The sequence below is a fragment of the Tenrec ecaudatus genome, chromosome 13 (genome assembly GCF_050624435.1).
Source record: "Tenrec ecaudatus isolate mTenEca1 chromosome 13, mTenEca1.hap1, whole genome shotgun sequence".
Lineage (NCBI taxonomy): Eukaryota > Metazoa > Chordata > Mammalia > Afrosoricida > Tenrecidae > Tenrec > Tenrec ecaudatus.
Genome location: NC_134542.1, coordinates 67,862,316 through 67,884,945, shown reverse-complemented (window position 1 = coordinate 67,884,945; position 22,630 = coordinate 67,862,316). Strand labels below are relative to the sequence as shown.

The 22,630-nt window shown below is 46.1% G+C and overlaps 1 long non-coding RNA gene across 1 annotated transcript in view; it reads right to left on the bottom strand.

Moving 5' to 3' along the window:
• Positions 1-264: 264 nt before the first annotated feature.
• Positions 265-22,630, bottom strand: part of LOC142424242 (uncharacterized) — a 29,891-nt gene continuing 7,525 nt past the window's right edge. The window contains exons 3-4 of the long non-coding RNA XR_012779359.1: positions 9,288-10,346; positions 265-2,955 (exon numbers count right to left, since the gene is read on the bottom strand). This is a non-coding gene — a long non-coding RNA (uncharacterized LOC142424242). The remainder of the gene's footprint in view (positions 2,956-9,287; positions 10,347-22,630) is intronic.

Sequence of the window (22,630 nt, the reverse complement as noted above, 5' to 3'; positions counted from 1 at the left end):
GTTCGTGCTCGGTTCCTCCTGGTTGCTAACCCAAAGGCTGGTAGTTCGAAACAGCCAGCTGCTCCGGGGGAGGTGGGTGGGACAATGGCTCCTCTGAGGATCACAGCCTCAGAAAGGCAAGGAGGCAGTTCTACCCTGTCCCATAAGGTTGCCATGATTTGGAAGAACTTGACTGCATCTGGTTTGGTTTTTGTCTTTTTTTTTTAACCTTCTTTTAGCTTTATTGCTAATATTAATAAGACACACACAAACCAGCTCCCTGAAATAAGTGTCTTATCTTTTTATTCAATTGAGGAACTCCACTGGTTTCATGACAAAGCCATTTGGATTGAATAATTTCCAAAAGCCCCTTGTGACATGCCTTAAGACTTCGCTCATGAGGTCATTTTAATGAGCAAGGCCTCCCGCACGGTACAAAATTGTTGTTAACACATTCTCATTCTCCATTCAGGAGGATTTCAAATGACAAAAACAAACAAAAACCACCGGAAGAAAATTCATTGCCTGTTTATACAGGATGAGGTGACAGATTGGCAAGACCTCTTGAGTTGATGAGACACATTTGCGGTGCTTACTCAGATCTCCCTTTCTCGGGAAAATTCTCACCCCACCTTCCCACGGAGCTGGGCCATGGGCGCCATACTTGTGCGACAGACACCCCTGCCCGGCTATGGCTGATGGGGCCTGAGGGAAACACCTAACAAAAGCCAGGCCAGTCTCTCTGCAGGAAATTGGAATTGAGGCCAAATCTTGTGGATTTGTGCATAGTTTGTAAGCTCAGAAGCTGGAGGTTGACCAAGGGTGGGTGTGCCGTGTTGCCATGTGGGCAGGGGAAGCTACCGGGTCAATCTGCAGAGACAGGAGGGTGAGGCCGGCAGGTAGAGAGCAGTCCAGAACCACCGGTGCCCTGTGCAAGCCTTGGGGTTGACAAGCACACTGGGCCTTTTGTTTCCTGGTTTCACTTGGGGAAATACCCACCTACGACTGTGGGGTGGTTTCAAAGTTTCCAGAATGCTAGAAAGGCCCGATTGTCTCCCAGCCTCATTTCTAGGAGTGCAAAAGGCCCTTTGCTGCTCTCCTCTTTCATCCTCTGAATAGAGTTTCTCTCCGTCCTCTCACTCTCACTCCGGCTCCACCCTGCTCCCCTCCCTACAGGCCCCCCTCCCCACTGAAGGCCCCATTCTCCACTGCACGCTCCTACACAGCCTGGGCCCAGCAGGACTGCCTGCCTGGCAGCTTCTTCCTGAAGTCTGTCGTCTGCACATTAGGATATCCATGCCTCAATGAGCCCAATCTCTGGGGCACCGCAGATGGCTTCCCTCAGAACTAGCCTGGATAGAAAGCCGGCACAGGCGAGGAGCTATTTCATGAGCAAAGTTCGTGGCTTATGCGGCTGAGTAGGTAGCCAGAGCTTTCCGGGTCTCTGCATGTGGCCCCACTACCACCTGTTCCAGAATCACATGGGGTTCTCCTTAAAATTACCCTCCTTGGGCCCCTCTGAGACCTAAAGCTTAAGAGTCTCTGGACTGAGATGAAGGCCAGCAGTCTTCATGTTAAACATGTTTAAGAAGCGTCCCAGGAGTTAAAGTCAGATAACCGATGCTGAGGAAATGAGAAGCCCCCCAGCTAAAGCCAGCCCGTCCGAATGAGGCCTTCATGCCTTGAGTTCCCACAAGAACGTTCCCTCCAGGAGAATGAGCCTTACACAAGGCCTGCTTCTGGAGCCTCTGTCCTGGGAACTGACTGTGGCCCGGACATCTGCATCTGGGGGTGCAGCGCCCTGTCAAGTAATGGGGCAGAGCTGGTCATCACAGGGGTGGGGCGGCACTACCAAAAAGTCGGGCAGGGTTCACCTACAGCAAACGTTAAACAGGCTTGGATTTATTTGTTTGTTTTCAGAGTGAATCGCACTTCTCGAAGAGGCCAACAGACCCGGGGAACCCAAGGAGATGGAGGGGTTAACGTCTTTTAATAGGTACCGGGCACTTGACACCCTCACCCCTGACCTCCATCGTCTCTTCTAGTTCGCAGGTTAGGGATGTGGGGCACAGAGAAGCTTAGAGATGTGCCTGTGGTTACCGAGTCGGGTAGTGACATCATCTGTTGTCAATTTGAGCCTAAAGAGTGAAGGGTTGGAGTCTAGCTGTCAATCAGGCCGCAGCTTGATGACCTCATTTGGAGGCGTCAAGGAGATTAATCGCTCGTTGAAGACGGGACACAAACTCACTCCCTGTGAGACATAACTGATGACGAGCCTATGGAGCTGTACTGATGCAGCCAGAGCCCTGGGAGCTGGAGGAGCCGCGTGGAGCCGCACGCCAGCGCTGAGAGGCTTCCACCACCACAAGACTGGCCTGCCATCTTCCTGCATTCGGTGTCATTGCATGTGTTGTGTGAGTCTGAAGAGGAATTTATAGACTGGTATCAGGCATCTGGGCTAATGTCAGACTTGTGGACTTGATCTGGACTGAGATGTTTTCTCAATATTCAATTGCTCTTGTAGATAAAGCTCTTTCTTATACACATGTGAGTCTCCCTGGATTCGTTTCTCCAGTCCACCCGGACTAACACAGCTGGCTAGAGCTCCCTCGCTACCTTGGGTCTATGGATACCGTGGAGAAGAGAAACACTTTGTTTCAACTAGCAAAAGATAGAGAGTCGGCTTGGTCTCTATCATGACACCGAAACACTGCTCTTGCTCTACAGCCAGAGAGTGGCCCCAGGTAAAAAACGGTCAGCAGTCAAAGCCCGGCCATGGACACGTCTCTGTTCTCCGCTGGCTGACTTCATCTGACCTCCGGCAACTCTTGTCCGAGGCTGCTGAGGCAGCTCTCACGCCTAGAGACCCACACACAGCAATGTGAAACACTGCCCGGTCCTTCAGATGCAGCCGGGCACCATTTGGGTTCCGTGTCCAGGCACATAGCTGTTTGAGCCCTCCTAGGCCATGGTACCCTGGAAACAAGAGGAACAGATCAATTCGAGTGAGAGACAGAAGGAACAGACAATACCAACCAAAAAACCACACTCACTGCCCCGGAGTTGATGCCCACACATCGCGACCCTATTGGACAGGGTAGAACTGCCCCTGTGAGTTTCCCCTGGAAAACAGCACTCTGGCCCAGTAGCTGCAGCACCCGGCCCAGGAAATCAAGCCACTGCTAGCAGTTGGTAAATATTTTCCTTTTGTGTGTCCTTCATTGCTGTACCTACTTTCCCCTTAGGAGGAGCTAGACAGATGTGTTGCCTTAACCAGTCCCTGCATTCAGTTAGCTCATCTCCACCTGCCCCTGCCAAGAGCCTCCACTCAGAGTACCCCTGCAGCCTGCCCTCTCCTCCCTCCAGGGCTTCCCCACTCCCCTGCCTGCCTTGAAGTCTCCGCCAGAGGAAGGCGAAGGTGGCTGGCTGCCGTGGTGGAGAAAGCCCTGAATCAACCGCCTGCTAGCTCTTCCTTGGGTGCTGGCTGCCTATTGCCACACAAGGGGAAAGTACTGCGAAGTGCAGGCCAGCGGACAGAAAGGGTACAGTAGTCAGATCCACTCAATCACCTGAGGCACCGATGGTGTGGAACGGAAAATTCTCCTCTAACCAGCCCTAAGATGGAGCGGTGGCCCTCTGCCTGACCAGAAGAAAATGATTGTAAATCTTGGTAGATTTTTGGCCCAATCCCTGAAGGAAGCTAAGGCCAGCTAGGAGCAGGATGGAAGGGGGTGGAGGCCCAGCAGATGGGAGAGAGAAGGGTGCTTTGTCTAAGGACCTCACCTGCATGCAGGTTAAAGACACCCCTTCCCCCCTATAGAGATGGAAAAATAGAGAAATCAATCCGGAGAGCCACCCAGATCCCAACGCTGCACTAGGATGGCCTCTCGGGATGTCACCGGGCCTGCTAACCCCGTGGCAAGGGCAGACCTCGTGAATAAGAGCCTAGATTACTTTTTTCTCTTAGTGATCTCAGCGGATCTATTTGTTCGCTCCAACCTGCACCGAAGGCAGCTGGTCGGTTTAGTCTTCCTGCCTGTGGGACTGGCTTAATTATTCTTGGCATCTAGCTTAGCGCCTTTGAGCCTTCCTCCTGAGAGGAGTGATGGACACCCTGGACAAAGGGGTGCTTTGTCAGGTGGCATTTTCTGGAGAGGCTCTTTCACCTGCCAAATGGGAACAGACTGCCTGTCGGCCGACTGGTGGAAGCTTTTTCCATGCTTCCAGAGTTTTCTTTCAGCTGCTTAGCAGGCCAGGGCCTGGGTCAGTTTCAAGATCTCCAGAGAGCCCATGGCTGGCTGCACCCACAGATAGGGCAGCGAAGGCTACGCGGTGGCCCCGAAATCCTTGCGTTCTTCAGCGGCACCGCGTGGCTCGGAAGCAAAGCAATGGCATGCCGGGCTGGGTTCTGATTCTGCCTCTGCCCGTGCTGTGCCTGTGGTGTGACCTGGGTGATGCCTTTCCTTGGGCAAGTCAGTGGCCTTCCCAGGACCTCGGTCCGTGGGCTTGTAAAATAAAGTGGTAGAAGACTGGCCAAAATCGTCTTTAAGAAAGCTATCGATTTCTAAAATACTCCAATTTTATGAATTTTCTTACTAGCAATAAAAAAGTGCCAGTGGATCTATAGTTTTCCACTGCTCCTCAGCAATTCATTTTTTATTATTATTATATATTTTTATTACTTAGCACCTCTTTTGTTTTTAAAAGATACCAATATATCTAAGCAGAAAGTCTTCAAAAACATGAAGCTTCCATCTTACCACAGTTGATATCATGTGTGTGTATGTATTAGTATACACATATAGGTTAGGGGTGCACATGGGACTTGCTTTGGCTGGTCCTAACTTGCAACCAGAGACAACAATGAAGGACACATGTGTGTACCTGCTTTTATAGCTCCTCTGGATCTTCCCAACGCCCCAGAGGGCAGTATCACCCACTGTGGGAATCCCTCATCTAAGCATAATAAAAATGCCGTATTCTTACAAAGTATGATCATACCCTGTGCTTCATTTCCTGGGGCTACCATGGCAAAGTGCCGTGTGGTGGCTGAAAACAACACAAATGAATTCTCTCAGAGTTCTAGGGGTGAGAAGTCGGAAGCCCAGGTGTGAGCAGGGCCATGGTTCTCTGAAGGTCTCAGGAAGAATCCTCTCGGGCCCCTTCCGGCTTCTGGCGGTTGCCGGCAGTCCTTGGCTTTTAGCAGCTTCGCTCCCGTTTCTGCCTCACAGACTTCCTTCCCTCTGCTGTCCTCTGTGTCCCTGTATCCACACCTTCCCTCTCTTTGTCTCAGAAAGACGCCAGTCAGCGGACTCAGGGCCTACTCTGATCTAAAGTGCACCTGACCTGCTGCACACCAGAACCAAGCACTGCCCGGTCCTGCCGCCCTCCGTGCAGCTGTTCCCGTCGCTGCAGCCACTGAGTATCTATCTCCTAGGGGGCCTTCCTCTTTCTTGCTGCTCCCATCTAGGGCGACCTCAGTTTAACTTGACTATATCTGCAAAGACCTTAATTCCAAAGACGATCACAATCACAGTTCCGGGGGCTGAGTGCCTGAGCAGACTTGTGTTAAAGGATCCAGTTCAACCCCATACACACACGAGACACTGTTCTGTCCTTTTTGCTAAGCACTCTATTCGAAACATCTGTGTGACCATAGGCAGATATACACCCTCCTAGTCAATGATCACATAGAGGTCTTAGCATAAAAATAGTATAAAAGTAGAACATAGGTTGTTTATCCAAACACCTGGTTGGTGTTGCTGCTCTGTTGTTTGTTGTCATTGTTGTGTTTTACCAGTACAGACATTGCTATCTGAGCATCTATGTGTATATATCTACATCAATGTAGAGATAGGTGCTGCAAGCTAAGGAACACCCGCCACCCGGGAAGCTGGTCCGGAGGCCAGGAACAGGTGCTTCGGCAAAGCCTTCAGAACTATAGGACAATGACTGTCTGATCTCTTATGCACCCAATTCATGGTCTTTATTATGGCAGTCTTCAAAAACAAACAAACAAACAAACAAACAAACAAACACTGCCACCAAGTCAATTCTGACTCACAGAGACCCTATTGGAGGGAGCAGAATCGTTTCTGTGGGTTTCTGAGACTGTCAGTCTTTATAGGAGCAGAAAGCCTCATCTCTTTTCTGTGGAGCAGCTGGTGGGTTTGAACTGGTGACCCTGTGGTTTGCAGTCCAACAAGTAACCCACTACACCACCAGGGCTCCCTAGGAAACAAACATAGGGCCCTTTCTTTGAAATGATTAAAAGTGCAGTCAGAACACTCTGAATGGGATGGGAGCTGAATAAAGAAATGAAACACGTCTCCAACTGAGGCGATGGCTCTCTAGTGCAGTGGTTCTCAACCTGTGGGTCGCGACCCCCTTGGGAGTCAATGCTGACTCATAACAATCCCATGTGATGGGGCAGAACTGGCCCTGTGGATTTCCAAGATTGTAAATCTTCAGAGAAGTAGAGGAGCAGCTGGTAGGTTCGAACTACTGAACTTGTGGTGAACAAACTCAAGGCGTCGTCCACTATGCCACCAGAGCTCCTCCATCTAGCCACGTACATTAGTGTAAGTAGTATAAGAATGTACTATAATTTATTTAGCAACCTCCTAGTGGTTGTTGCTGTTGTGTTTTTTTAATTATGATATGAAGTAGTATACTAAAGAAGGCATTCCTTCTATATCAGTTAGGAGCCCTGGTGACCTAGTGGCTATGCACTAGGCTGTTAACCTTCAGGTCAGCAGTTCGAAACCACCAGGCACTTCGGGAGAGAGACGGGGCTTTCTACTTCTGGAAGGAGTTACAGCTACACTGGCAGGGGCATCCTACCTTGTCCTACAGTGTTGCGATGAGTCAGCATTGACTCCCTGGCAGTGAGTTGGCTTTTTTGGTTTTCTATCTAAGTTGCTTACTGTACACCAGAAGCTGCGTGGTGAGGCGGTTTTCACCTTTGTCCTGGGCCTGCCACTTATCCAGTGAGATTTTTTTTTCTTTTCTGTGAGTTCGATTCTGTAAGGCTAAAGACCACTGCTTGCAGCTCCCAGGCACTAGGGAACTTGGCGGCGTCTCTAGCCATCCTCCAGATAACTAAAAGCCACTCTGGAGTACAGACTGTGGTTCAGCAGGTCCGGAGAATTCACTCTCCACAGAGAAGACTCATTTACTCATGGCAGCGATTGGAGGTGCTGGCTTCACCGAGAATACCGGCCTAGCCAAATTCTCTGTCGGTTACGGAAGTCGGAGGTGAAGCCACTGTGCTTACAGGGCAAAGCTCTTTTATGGACTCTCTTGGCTTTCTGCCTTTTTCCTGTCTTTACGGATGATTAACACCCAATGGTCATTTCTTTCAAAAAGAAAAATTCATTTCCTCAGTTTAATTAACTTCCTCAACATGGTATTTACCACAGCCTGCCCAAATCCAGAAAGGACTTGGGACTTTAAAATACTTGATTTCAGGTCATGGCTCTGGATTGCGACAGCTCCACTACATGCCAGATAGCGTCTTGGGGCTCGAGTGGGTAAAGCAAGGCCTGCCTGCGCCCTGCCTGGCACACAGGAGGGACTACGGAAGCCCCAACGGGCAGGTCTGTGGTCAGGGATCCTGTAGAGCATGGATCCTTTTGCCTCCCTTCCATACTCCTTGTCTCCACAGCTGTCCCCAAGTCCCGGGCTCACTGGCCTCAAGGGTTAGCTATGGCTGACTTTGACTTTCAGTGTTGGCCCATGTCATGACGCTTTGCTGGAGGAGCTTCTTTCAGCCCTATGCTTGGAACAGCCCGTCAGTAAGCACATGTGAATTGAGAATTCCCAGACCCTGGTACGCTTTCTACATTCACTACATATCTGCCCATGTAGGCAGTCAGTGCTGGTGGCAGAGGCTGCCCGTCGGGTTGCTAACTGTGGCGGGGTCAGCGGTGGGCAAACCACTGGTTTCTGCTCCAGTGAACAGTCCTCTCACAGGGGCAGTTCTAGCCTGGCCGACAGGACAGAGTCGCTAGGAGCTGGCATTGACTCGGGAGCAGTGAGTTTTTTGAGTGAGCCATTTTTATTCTTTCTTCACAGATCTGCAGGTCGACACAAGGAGTTTCCGCTGCGCTCTTGGTTAGGTACCTGGCTGCTAACCACAAGGTCCAGAGTTAAAACCCGCCAGACATTCTGCTGGAGGAAGACGAGGTTGTCTGCTCCCGTAAGCATGAATAGGCTCAGAAAACTTATGGGGCAGTTCTTCTCTATTCTATAGGGCCAGATGAGTCAGAATTCACTCAATTGCCATGAACTTTTTTGGTTTTCAGTGTCATATGGATCAATGATTAAGAGCATGAACACTGAGTCAACTTGTCTGGGTTTTAGCACTGACATTTAGCAGCTGTGATCCGGGGCAAGGAGCCCTAGTGGTGTGGTGGTTATGCACTGGACTGCCAACCATAGGTCAGCTGTTCAAGACCACCAGGTGCTCCACAGAAGAAAGATGAGGCTTTCACTCCTGTATAGAGTTATCATCTTGGAAACTCACATGGGCAGTTCTGCTCTGTCCTATAGGGTTGCTTTGAGCTGAAATAGACTTGATGGCAGTGACTCATCCTGGGTAAGTTATTTGACATCTTTGTGCCTGAATTTCCTCACATATAACATCAGGCTATTAACAGTATCTACATTGGGATGTTTCAGTTGTAACTTAGTGAACCAAAGCAAAGCAGTTATATCAGAGCATGGGACCCACAGCAAACACTCCTAGTGACCACAGACTAGAGAATGTCAACCCTGGAAAAATTATCATTTCATTAGGCAAGAAAGTACATTCCTTACAACTAGTTGCCTTGCCAACTATCCTCTTTTGTGCAAAGCATGATGGGTGATGAAGTCACAAAGATGAATCCTACATAAACTCTTAAGTTGCTTGAGCTCTGTGTGCATGGGAGGGGACTTTACAAAGTGTGTGTGTGGTGGGGGGGAGAATCCATGATCTTTTTATTCCATTCATGCACCAACTTTTTGAAGCACCCTCCTGCCTCACAGTTGTGTGATGACTTGCTACATGATGGGGTTGCCCCATTGCACCAGCCTGGCTATGACTGAGTCAGAGCCCAGAATAATCTGAAGTGTCGCACTGCCCTGATAACGAATGCATTATTTCCTCTGAGGCTTTCCAAATGACCTCATCTGTCTCCGTGATCTCTGTTTGGAGACGCTCCCACTCTCCAGGAAGGAACAATTGTCTAGTCTCCTTGAAAAATCATCCTGACATAGGGGTTATTGGGTGTCCCTGATCCTCATTCAAACATGGAGAGTCTCACCTTTCTGCTCCTCTGAAAGCTGCCGCAGGGAGAAAGCATTACCATCACTGACGCACGGGCAAATGTAGCCACAGGAATTCATCTCTTTGCTGAAGTCGAGCTGTTATCATTGCTGTTACCACAGGATTTGAAATCTTCTTGTTGCTCTAAGGTGCCCTTGACTTGGTTCTGACTCAGAGCGACTGTGTTAGGCCAGCTTGTCTAGAGAAACAAATCCAGTGACACTCATATGTGAATGAAAGAGCTTTATATCAAGAAGTAATTGTATATCCAGAAACTATCCCAGCTCAGTCCAACCCAAGTCCATAAGTCTGATACCAGTCCATAAGTCCTTCTTCAGACTCAGGAAACCACATGCAATGATGCAACATGCAGGAAGATCACAAGCCAGTGGGCACAAAGTCATGTGGATCCAATGGCACAGTTCATCACAGGGCTCTGCTAGCAACCAGGGTCAGCCAGCAGGAAGGTGAAGGCAGCGAAGGGGTGGATGTTCTCAGGACCTTCCTTCAGAGAACAAACCCTGCCCAATCCTGTGCCATCCTCACCATTGTTCGTAGGTTTGAGCCCATGGTTGCAGCCACTGTGTCAGTTCATCCCCTTGAGGGCCTTCCTCTATTTCGCTGCCCTCTACTTTACCAAAATTTGATGTCCTTTTGCAGGAACTGGTCTCTCCTGACAACAAAACATGTCCAATGAAGTCTCACCATGCTTGCTTCTAAGGAGCATTCTGGCTGTACTTCTTCCAGAACATATGTGCTTGTTCTTTGGGCAGTCCATGGTACTTTCACTTGTCTTCACCAGCACCTTAACTCAAATGCATGGATTCTTCTTTGATCCTCCTTGAAGGTCCAGCCTTCACACTCACAGGAGATGGTTGAAAACCGCAATTCCATGCCATGGAGTGCCTCCAAGAAGCTTCCGCTCTGATTGGAAGCAGCCACTGTGGTGGCTCATGTGCTGCGGTGCTGCTGGCAGCGCACCGAGCAACAGGTTTCAGCGGAGCCTGCAGACTAAGAGAAGACGACCGAGAAGGACTGCCAACTTCAGAGAAGGTAGCTGTAAAGCATAGCATTGAAACATGGTCAGCTATGGAAGGACTCCTGCGTGGAGGCTGCACATGTTGGAAATGGTGTTGGAGGATAGGCCCCACGGGTTAGAAGGCTCTAGAAATGTGGCTGCGGAGGAGCTGCATACTCGCAGTGATGGGAATGGAGTGAAGCCTGGAGAAGCCTGGCGAGATGTGCAGACCTTGATTTGCTGATGGGACACCACTTAAGGTAAGAAGAAAGAGTTTCAATATCTGCTAATAATCAGAACTTAGGATGTATGAAGTATGAATCGAGGAAAATTGGAAGTTGTCAAAAATGAAATGGACCGCTTAAAGACCAATCTCCTAGGCATTGGTGAGCTCAAGTGGACTAGTATTGGTCATTTTGAATCAGAAAATCATATGGTTTACTATCCCAGGAATAACACAATCAAGCAAAATAGCCTTACATTCATTGTCAGAAAGAACATTCCTATTCTGAAGTACACTGCTGTCTGTAATAGGACTATATCTATCCATCTTCAAGGAAATCCAATCAACACAACTATTATGTACCAACCACGAATGCTAGTGATGAAGAATTGAAGGATTCTATGAACGTCTTCAGTCTGAATCAAGGTGCATTGATGATTATTGGTGATTGGAACGTAGAAGCTGGAGACAAAGAGGAAGAAACTCTAGTTGAAATTTATGGCCTTGGTAATAGACACAAAGCTGGCAATCACATGATAGAATTTTGCAAGACCAACATCCTATTCATAGCAGATACCCTGTTTTCAACAACACAAAATGTTACTACACACAAGGACTTCTCTAGATGGAATACGCAAAAGAAGGAAAAAAATTGACTACCTCTGTGGGATGAGACCACAGAGAAGCTCAACACTAGCAGCTAGGAAAGACCAGGCAAAGGGCTGACTGTGGAGCACACCACCAATCGCTCATATGTAAGTTCAGGTTGAAGCTGAAGAAAATTAAAACAAGTCCACGAGACCCAAAATAACACCCGACCTTCCAGAACATCTCAAGAACAGGTTTGCTGTATGGAGCACTACTGACAAAGACCTGATTAGCTGTGAGAGGACATAAAGAGCATCATTCATGGACAAAGTAAAAGATCATTAATACGACAGGAAAGAGTCGCCACTGCCCTCGCCTTGGGTCCTAGCAGCTCCAGTCTCAGAGTGTGGAGCAGCAACGGCCAAGCAACCTGGCTTCGTGGAAGCTCTGGGTGCACTGTGGTTAGCTCTGCCAGCCGAAGGGGCGGTGAAGGAGACGCCCAAGAGAAACTCAGCAAGGTTGCCCGCTAAACCTGTGCTGGCAAAGGTGGAGGCCAACCAGAAAAGGCAGCAGGAAAGGGTAAGTCTTCAGACCATAAAATGGAAGCAAAAGAAAAATAGGCTGAAGGGACTAACCAGTAAACTCAAGAAATTGACCTGCTGAAAATGGAGAAATGAAAACAAAGAGAGTCCGGGCTCTGATGAAGCAGGAGAAAAAGAAGCCAAGTCTGATTAATGTTTATCTATCATGTCTTATCAAGGCCCTGTTATCTCCCTCCCTGTACAAACCAGAGGAATATTTTTATCAACTGTGTTGTAAATGCAAGTTTTTCAGCAGCTCTGGAAACATTTTAAGAAGGGAGAAATCCCCTTTCATCACATTTTTTAAGTATAAATGCTTTTTTTAAGATGTGAAGTAATTGTCTGGTTGTTTATTTTTTGCTACAGCTGGAAGATAGTGGGGTGTTGAACTGTGGGAAGATTTGACTGTTTTGGGTTTCGACGCAACATTCCATGGGACAGGGGATGGGGTGTGGGTGTCATATAATGGCAATTTGAAGTCACCGTCATGCATTTGTATGACTTGAACATTTAAAGTTCTGTCTCCATGTTGTTGTTTTAGTAGAATTATGTCTGACAAGCATCTGTCATCTTGTCAGAACTGTGTGCATTCTGTAACACCTTGGCCGTGGTACTCTGGTTTTCCTGGATAAATTTGTTATGCGCTGTGAAGGATTGAAAACTGGAGTGTGTGCTGCTTGTGACTTTAATTCGTGAATTGGAGGACTTATGAAGTAACAGCGTACTGTCGTCATTTGAAAACAGTGGTACTTCAAACCCTCTTAAAGAAAATTTGCCTCCAAATTTAAAGCTAGAAAACCACTGCAACTTAGAAAAGAATTGTAACTACTTGTCCTTTTAGGATTTGGGTACATGCATTAGAAATTGGGTATACATTGTTCAGAATGCCTCTGTACTTATCTCAAAATAACCAATAAAATACTAGTTACAAAAGGGGTGGGGGTGGGGAAGACAGGAGAGAGAGAGAAGATCCAAGTGGATGTCAGAAGACACACTGACATTTGCTTTTAACCATAGAGCAGCTGAGGCAAATGGAAGAAAGAATGAAGTCAAAGTGCTGAATAGAAAATTCAAAGGGCAGCTTGAGAACAAAGTCAAATATAATGAAATGTGCAAAGACCTAGAGATAAAAAACCAAAAGGGAAAGAGAGACTCAGCATACCTTAAAGTAAAGGAACTCGAGGAACCAAATCCAAGCGTCAAGGTGCAATGTCGAAAGATAGTGAATGATGCAGGAAGCATCAAAAGATGATGGAAAGAAGACACAGAGTCGCTGGACCAAAAAGAAATGGTCACTATGCATCCATTTCAGGAGATAACATATGAGCCAGAGCCAATGGTGCTGAAGGAAGAAGTTCAAGCAGTACCGAAAGCAATAGCCAAAACCAAGAAATACCCATGGAAATGTTTCAACAGGTTAATGAAGCTCTGGAAGCACATACTCATCTACACAGGAAATTTCGAAGAGAGTAACCTGGCCAACTGACTAGAAGAGATCCCTATTTGTACTCATTCAAAAAGAATGGTGAGCCAACAGGAGGATCAAATTCTAGAACAATATCATTGATATCATATGCAAGTAAAATTTTGCTGAAGATCATTCAACAATGGTTGCAGCAGTACATTGGCAGGAAGCTGCCAGAAGTTCAGGGCAGATTCAGAAGAGGACGTGAACAAGAGATATCATTGCTGACGTCAGATGGAGCTTGGCTGAGGGTAGAGAATAACAGAAAGATGTCTGCTGTCAATGTTTCATGGACTATGCTGTCATAGTCATAGAAAAATGTCTACTGTTTCATTGACTCGACTGTGTGGATCAAAACGAACTATGGACAGTCTGGGGAAGAATGGGATTCCAGAACACCTCATTGTGCTCTTCCAGAACTTATACATGGATCAAGAGGCAGCCGTGTGAACAGAATGAGGGAATACTGAGGATTAAAATCAGAAAAGGGAGGAAATACCAGCAGAGCCTAAATTGTGAGATTCTGGTTTGTGGAAGCCAATGGATGACAGGAGAAGCCCAGGATGCATTGGCGAGATCTTCACAGGAAATAAACCTCCAGTGATTTCCCTCGATGGAAGAGCTGGAATAAACTGGTTGCCCAACAGAGTGCATTGTAGAAATGACTGTAGGAGATCAAAATGATTAGCCTGGCTTAAACAATTAAAACCTTATTACTTGATCCCCTCTCTTATACACATTGGCCTGATCAGGCTTTCAATTTTTTCTGTTTGTTTGTTTTTCTCATTTTGGGGTTTATCTCTAATGTAATGTGTCATTGGGGGTAGCCCTCTTGAATTTTTGTTATATGTTTTTCTGGTTTTCAGTATATGAAACCCAAGACTGATGCTCCCAGAGAGACAAAAAGTAGAATAAGGGTTCCTAGGGGTACAATGGGGGAGGAGGGGTAACAGGGAGCTGATATCAAGGAGTTCAAGAGGAAGAGACTGTTTTGAAACAGATTGTGGTAGCAATTGTACACTACTGCTTGATGTGAATCAGCTATGGAATGATATAACTGTATTGGCTCTCAATGAAATGGTTAAAAAAATAAAATCAGGAAAGGTGTGTGTCAGGGTTGTATCCTTTCACCATTTTTAGTTAATCTGTATACCGAGCCAATCAACAGAGAAGCTAGATTATATCAAGAAGAATGTGGCATCAGGATTGGAGTTAGGCTTATTAACAATCTGAGACATGGCAGTTGTCACAGCCCTGCTGGCTGAAAATGAGGAGGACTTGAAACACGTACTGATGAAGATCAAGGGTTGCAGCCTTCAGTACGGATTATGGCTCAATGTTAAAAAACAAACAAACAAACAAAAATCCTCACTAGAACAATAGGTAATATCATGATCAACAGAGAAAAGATTGAAGTTGTGAAAGCTTTTGTCTTGCTTGGATCCACAGTCAATGCTCACGCAAACAGCAGTCGAGAGATCAAAAGAAGCATTGCATTAGATAAATCTGCTGCAGAAGACCTCTTTAGAGTACTGAAAAGTAGCTGGTGGGTTGGAACTGCCAACCTTGAGATTAACAGTCTAATGCTTACCCAACACCACCACCATAGTTCCTGGTATTTATTTATTTATTTTTCTTCTTTTTATTTCCTGGTATTTAAAATAATAGTTCATCTCATAAGTAAAAGTATCTTCAATTTGATAAAATGTTTTCAATTTCTAGTAACAATTTGAAATTCCTCAAACTATGTTAAAATTTTAGCCAACAATGCAAATTTTCAATTTTGGACAGAACCAAGTTCTACGTGTGGAGCCCTGGTGGTTTAGTGGTTACACACTTGGCCTGAGATCTGCATGGTCAACAGTTCAAAACCACCAACAGCTCTGCGGGAGAACGACTTGGATTTTCCTGTCTTAAACAGCTGCAGTCTTGCAAACCCACAAGTCATCGCTGGGAGTCAGCATTGACTCCCTGGCAGTGAGTTTGAGTTACAGTTCCGCCTACATGAATGCAGTGGTTACACATTGGGCTGCTAACTGCGCCTCAAGGTCAGCAGTTCAAAACCACCAGAGATGAAAGCTGAAGTTTTTTAAGACCATAGAGAGTTACAGTTTCAGAAGCCCCATGGGGCAATTCGCCCCTGTCCCACAGGGTGGCTATGAGTCAACTCCATGGAAGTGAGTCTGTTGCATTTTAACTTATCTTGCTTGTTAAATGTCGTTGTTGTTAGGTGCCGTCAAGTTCTTTTGATAAGACAAATGTCGACGCATAGCAACCTCTTGTGCCAGGGCAGAACTCCTCACAGGGCTTCCCTGGCAGGAAGAGCTGGCCAGGCCTTGCTCCCACATCCCACTGGGTCGGGCTGAAACCCTGGTGGCACAATGAGTAAGTCAGCATGCTAACCAAAAGGCTGGTGACTCACACCCAGCCATCAGGGGTTTTAAAGGTTCTGATATAACTTAAAATGAATACCTAGCCATTAACCTCCCACCCCCCAAACCTTAACCGTTTCCTTCCCAAATCATCTTGCCGCAGATGGAGGATCCTTAGGAGAAACTTCACACTTAACGATGCTCCTCATGCTCAGAATCTTCCTTCTTCATTCCAGCCACTAAGGAGGCCCATGCAAGTGAGTGCTCCCAGGGCCTTCATTTACATTTGCTTTTCAGAACCGCCTCCAGTAGAAGACCCTGGACAAACTGACCTCACAAAAGGCTGTCACCCATTTGGCACCAGCTTTCTCCGTGCCAGTACCAGAAAGGGCAGCTGCAACAAAATGGCAGCCTCCTGTGTAACAGTGCAGCTGCCCCAGCGGGTTTCTTGACTGTAATCTTTCCTGAGAAGGAGCTCTGGTGGCACTGTGGGTGATGAGTTCGACTGCCAACTGCAAGGTTGGCAGTTCAAACCCATCAGCTTGCCCAGCAGGAGGCAGATTAGGTTGGCTACTCCCATAAAGATTAACATTATATATATATATATATATAATGGGGGCTCTTACAGCTCTTATACATCAATTGTATCAAGCACATTTGTACATATGTTGCCATGATCATTTCCAAAACATTTGCTTTCTACTTGAGCCCTTGGAATCAGCTCCTCTCTTTCCCCCTCCCACTCTCATGAACCCTTGATAATTTATAAATTATTTTTATTTTCATATTTTATACCATCCGCTGTCTTCCTTCACCCACATTTCTGTGGTTCGTCCCCCAGGGGGTGGGAGTGAGGTGTTGTCGTTGATCATTGCAATCAGCTCCCCCTTTCTCTCAATCAAAATGGTTGTTTGTTTTGGGTCTTCTGATGCCTGATACCTGATCCCGAGGACACCTTGTGATCACAAGGTATAGTGTGTTTCTTCCATGTGGGTGTGGTTGCTTCCCTGCTAGATGGCTGCTTGTTTAACTTCAAGCCTTTAAGACCCCAGACTCTATCTTCTAACCTATCTTCTAATAGCCGGGCACCATCAGCTTTCTTCACCACATTAGCTCACTCATTTTGTCTTAAGCAAGTCTGTCAGGACGGTGAGCATCACAGCAAGGACACACAGTCTTATAACCCTATATAGGGTGGCTAAGAGTCAGGACTGGCTGGAAGGCAGTTGGAATCTGTCTTTGTTGCTGTTTTGTAATCTTTCTGAGAGCAGTTTGCCGGGCCTTTCTTCCACCACCTGATCTCAGACTGTGTGCACCCACTCACAGTTCTCTGTATGTTTTGGCTATTGGGAGGTGGACAGTGTGGTGCCCCGTGTTGATCAAAACAATTGATCCTCTAAAAGTCCCAGACTTCGTGAGGAGCTTTGCCATGAATGAGGTTTTACCTGTATTTTGTGAGGGTAATTTTGGAACTTTGGGGGCAGGGTCTGATTTTAACCTAGAGAAATAATTGCCAAGATTGTTATTCTCCTACAATGTACTTTTCAGTGGGAAAAGCCAGTCCTGTCTCCTTTGACGCGACAGTGTCACTTTCGCATATGGGCAAGCTTCTTTGATCAACAAGGCGAGGCGAGTCTGCTTATCAGTGAGCAAGGCTTTCCCCTCTTTGGGCTTCCCACTCATTGTGGTTGTTAATTTTTCAGGGTTCTGTCACAAAGACCAGCTCATTAACTTTAATTATTTTTGAAATCTATTGGCTTCGAAGCAGAGTGAAGCTGGCAGGTGCCAGAGGGTTATAGTTGCAGACATTAATTAACAAATGAGTGGAAACTCTCATTAGCTGACACTTTGTGTGTGTGTGTGTGTGTGTGTGTGTGTGTGCGCGCGCTTTCATTTTCTTATTTAGCCAGTTCAGAATAGGTTGAAGACCCTTCAAACTATTACTGGTTTTGTCAAAGACCCTTTAATTGTGACAATTTTTCACTTGACAGTCAATTTTGACTCAGAGCAACTTTATAAAAGGTTTTGTGTCAAGTTGGCTGGACCAGGAGTCTCAGTGGTTTGGCAGTTAAAACCTACTAATTCCTCATGATGTGATCTAACACAATGCAATCACCTCCATAATGGGAAATGCTGTGAGTATCTAGTCAATGGTAAGACAACTAAGGTAAGATGCAACATGCTTCCTCAGATCACGGCCCTGATCCAACCAGTTGACACGAGTTTCCTTGGGTGTCTGGTTTGCTTTCAATATAGGTGGAAAACCTTGTTTGCTTTTTTGCAGGTCTGGATTCTGCATCTGACTCACTTACCTCTGGTTCTTTGAACTTGAGTCTATGGCCTGCCATACTGCCTGCCAATTCTGCGAGTCATCATCAGCCTGTCATCTGACCTGGGATTAATTCACCTGTGTAGCCACCAACCTGTCATCTTTCTGGCAATCTTGGGTACATCAACCCCTTCAAGTATGAGCATCAGGAAGAGCCTCCAGCCTAATATCTGACCCATAGTCTTAGAACTTGCCCAGACTTGGACTTGTCCGATTCTATAACTGTGAACCATTTTCTTGTTATAAATTTATATTAAATTCACGGGTTTTGCTTCTTTAGAGAACCCAGCCAAAGACAGACACTATGTGACAGAGTAGAACTGGCCCTGTAGTGTCTTCTTTCTAGGCTGTAATTGCAGGAGCTCCGTCTTTCTCCCATGGAGCTACTGGGTGGGTTAGAACCACCAACATTTCAGTTAGCAACCACCAAGGCTCCTTCCATCCAAACTAGAGGAGGGGAAAATGTATCCAAGTATGACAATCCAAGTTTCAGACCCTCTTCAGGAGCAAGTGTTCTACATAGTGCCCCATCCTTTGGACCATGTTACATCATTTTCCAATGGAATCACTCTTGGGCTAGGGCTTGGGCAACCTAGGGATCAATTGCTTTCTAAATCAATCCCTGTTGGTATCTGTGTTTAGTTGGTTCTGCACATCAGTTGACACTTAGTAACTTGACCAGAGACCTTCAGTACAGCAACTTGTTAAAATGAGATTCCAGCAGCCGGTGGCCATCCTCTGTTCTGCGAAAATGTAGCCCTTCACTGTGTCATTTAAACACCAAATCAATAAGAATCTACTGTCACACCTTCCACTAGAATTCCTTTGCTGTTGCAGTTTCTCTTTCTAACTTCCTAGGATAGAAAAGTAGTTCTCTTTAATACTGCGAGAGGAGGTATAAATGGGTACATTCTTCCATGTCAGCAAGAAGGCTATAGGTATAAAATACATTTTTTTAAAATGTGCAAACTTTTTGAGCAATATTTCCACATGTACTTTGTCCATGTGGAAAGTATAAGAAATGAGGGCAAAGCTATATCAATGAAGATGTTCATTATAGCGTTAATAATAATAGGGATGTCTTAGAAAGATGGAAACATCCCAAATGCTTACCATACAGCATGAAGTTAAAGAAACACATTGCACAATGTATAGAATACTCACTGCCACTCAGAGTGACCAATAGGACAGGGTAGAACAGCCCCTGTGTGTTCCTGACATTAACTCTTTGAGCTGTTTGGGCCGGGGCCGGACCATGAAGCCGCTTCCGCCAGCTCTCTGGAAAGATAGCCTGCTGGACTGTGCGGTCCCTTCCCCTGCCTCTCAAGGCCAGAGCTGGGCTGTGCAGTCCCTGCCTCCAGCATTCCAAGGAGCTTATCTCTCCAGGCTAGGTCTATACAGCCCCTTCCCTCAGTGTTCCGGAATGATTTACTGACAGACCACATCCTGACTCAGACCCTGCAACTGCAGCACCAGAGGCCCTCCTTCCCCTTACCAGTACATGCGTCCCGGGCTCAAGTCCTCTATATGTCCCACTGCCCACGGCCAGGCACGATTTCCCTAACTCTTGAGTCTCGGAACCCAACAGGGGGCTTAAGATGCCCCTGTACCTTTCTCTGTTCTCCCTTCCCTCCCGGAAGTTCTTTCCCTGCCTCAATAAACCCTTTCTCAACTTCACATTCCTGGCTAAATTCTATCTCTGTTCCACGCCTCTGTCTCCAACCTCTCATAAGGAAGTAGAAAGCCTCCTCTTTCTTCGATGGAGCTGCTGGTGGTTTTGAACTACTGACCTTGTAGTTAGCAGCCCAATGTGTAGCCACTCCAACACCAGGCCTCCTCTTGAATTGTAAGAATGACAGTAGATTCTCATTGTAGCCCTGTGCATGTTTCTGTAAATTTTTTAGAATTAGATGAAGAGCAGTAGCTGCGTTTCAAAAGAGAAATCACAGCGGCAGATACTACCTCAGTGGACTCTCTTACCCCCTGGCTTCTGGTGGGTTTAGACCAAAAGGAAGCACTAGCAAGAGGCTGGGGGAAAGAGGAGCATGGAGCCAGGTCCCCATTTACCTGGCTTGGCACAGGTTGTCGCTGCTGCTGGTGAAACACTGGCTGACAACTGCTCGAACATTCAACTTCTAGAACATTCCTTCTTAGTCATTTCTACTGTGCCCCCTTCTGCCATGGCTTCTAGCACTGCCAGAAACAGAGGAAAATCACATTGCCTCTTTGGTTTTCTTTTGCCAGTACCTTGCATTGATAGAGCCTAAACAAAACCATGGGACACAAAAGCCTGCTAAATGTAGCTTACTTATCCTCTGGGGTTTCTAACTCAGACAGGCTGGAGTAGGGCTGATGGCCAACAGCGTGGCATCCGTACATGGGCACAACACTGGTTGCATTTTAAAAGAAAGAACGCAGCTTTCTGTGGATAGCATCTTGCTATACATCTCATTTTTTGTTTAACGACAAACTCTTGTGCAGCAGATTCACTTAATGCAACTCATCTTTTGATCTCTTGACTGCTGCTTCTCTGAGCAGGACTGTGGATCCACGCATGACAAAGTTCTTGACAACTTCAACCTTTCTCCGCTTATCATGATGTCGCCTAGTGGTGCACTTGTGAGGATTTTGGTCTACTTTACCTTGAGTTTTAATCCATACCGAAAGCTCCAATCCTTGGTCTTCATCAGCAAGTGCTTCAAGTCCTCCTCGTTTCAGCAATCAAGGTTGCGTCATCTGCATATCACAGGATGTTAATAAGTCCTCCTCCAATCCTGATGCCACACTCTTCTTCCTACAATCCAGCTCAACATAGACTGAACAAGTATGGTGAGAGGATACAACCCTGCCACACACATTTCCTGATCTTTAACCATGCAGTATGTGTTAGTCTGGGTTGACTAGAGGAAAAAACCCAGGGACACTCAGATGGGTATAAGAAAGAGCTCTATATAAAGAGTAATTGTACATTAAGAAAACACCCAGCCCAGTTCAGAGCAAGTCCATAAATCCAATATTAGCCCATATGTTCAATAGCAATCTATAATTTCCTCTTCAGACTCACGAAACACATGCAATGATGCTGAATGTAGGAAAATCACAGGCTACTGGGTGGGAAGTCTTGGTGATCCAGTGGCATTGTAAGCATTTCAGCACTGGCAGGGGTCTCCACATGGATCCTCCAGCTCAGGGCACTAGCTTAGCTCCATGTGTCTTGTCAGCTGCAATGTTTCCCAGGGAAAGTGCATTGCACCTCCAGTGAGCTATTTATCTCCTTTGTGGTTCCAAATGAGATCATCAAGCTGTGACCTTATTGACAGCTAACCTCCACCCGTTCTCTCTTAAGTCTCAAATCAACAGCAGATTGTGTAACTACCACATAGTATTCCCTTGTTCTGTGAGCACAAATGCATCTTGATCCACATACAAGTCCCTCATGAGCACGATGAAGTGTTTTGGAATTTTCATTCTTTTCAAAATTTTTCCATAGTTTATTATGGTCCACACAGTTGAATGCCATGATATAGTCAATAAAACACAAGTAAACATCTTTCTGGTAGTCTCTGCTATGAGCCAAGATCCATCTGACATCAGCCATGATATCAGTTGTTCCACATCCTCTTCTGAATCCAACCTGAATTTCTGGCATTCCCTGTCAATGCACTGCTGCAATCATTGTTGGATGATCTTCAGCAAAATTGTTCTTGTGTGCGATATCAACGAGATTGTCCTATAGTTTGAGCATTCTGTTGGGTCATCTTTCTTTGGAAGGAGAACAAATATGGATCTCTTTCAGTCAGTTGGCCAAGTAACTGTCTTCCAAATTGTTTGACATAAATGAGTAAGTGCTTCCAGAGCTTTATCAGTTTGCTGAGGCATTTCAATTGGTTTTCCATCAATTCCTGACACCTTGTTTTCAGATAATGCATTCAATCGTTCTTGAACTTCTTCCTCCAGCACTATTGGTTTTGCTCATATGCCACCTCCAGAAATGGAGGACCGTCCTCTAGAGCATTTGGTGCAGTGACTCTGTGCATTCCTCTCATCTTCTTTTGGTGCTTCCTGGATCGTTCCATGTTTGTCCGTAGAATCTTTCAGGATTGCAACTCGGGATTTGATTTTTTTTTTCTTGAGTTCTTTCAGTTTCAGATATGTTGAGCCTGTTCTTCCTTTTTGGTTTCATAATTCTAGGTCTTTGCACATTTCATTACGATCTTTGACTTTGTTTTCTAGAGCTGCCTTTGAAATGTTCTATTTAGCGCTTTGATTTTATCCTTTCTTTCATTTGCTTAAGCTACTCTACAATTAAGAATACGTTTCAGAGTCTCTCCTGACATTCGCTTGGATATTTTCTTTCCTTGCTATCTTTTTAATGGCCTTTTGCTTTCTTCATGAATGCTCTCTTGATAGTCTCCCACAGTTCATCAGGCCTTCTGTTGTTAGTGCTCATTGAGTCAAATATGTTCTTGAGATGGTCATGAAATTCAAGTGGGATAGACTCAGGTCATATGTTGGCTTCCAGGAACTTGTTTAAATTTTCTTCAGCTTTATCTTTAAACTTACATATGAGCAATTGATGGTCTGTTCCACAGTTAACCCCTTGTCTGGTTTTAGCTGCTGATAGTTTCTCCATCATCTCTTCCCATCGATGCACTCAATTTGATTTCTGCGCATTCCTTAGAAGAATTGATGCATTTAAATATGGAGCTGGAGAAGAACATTGAAAGCACCACGGACTGCTGAAAGGCAAACCCATCTGTCTTGG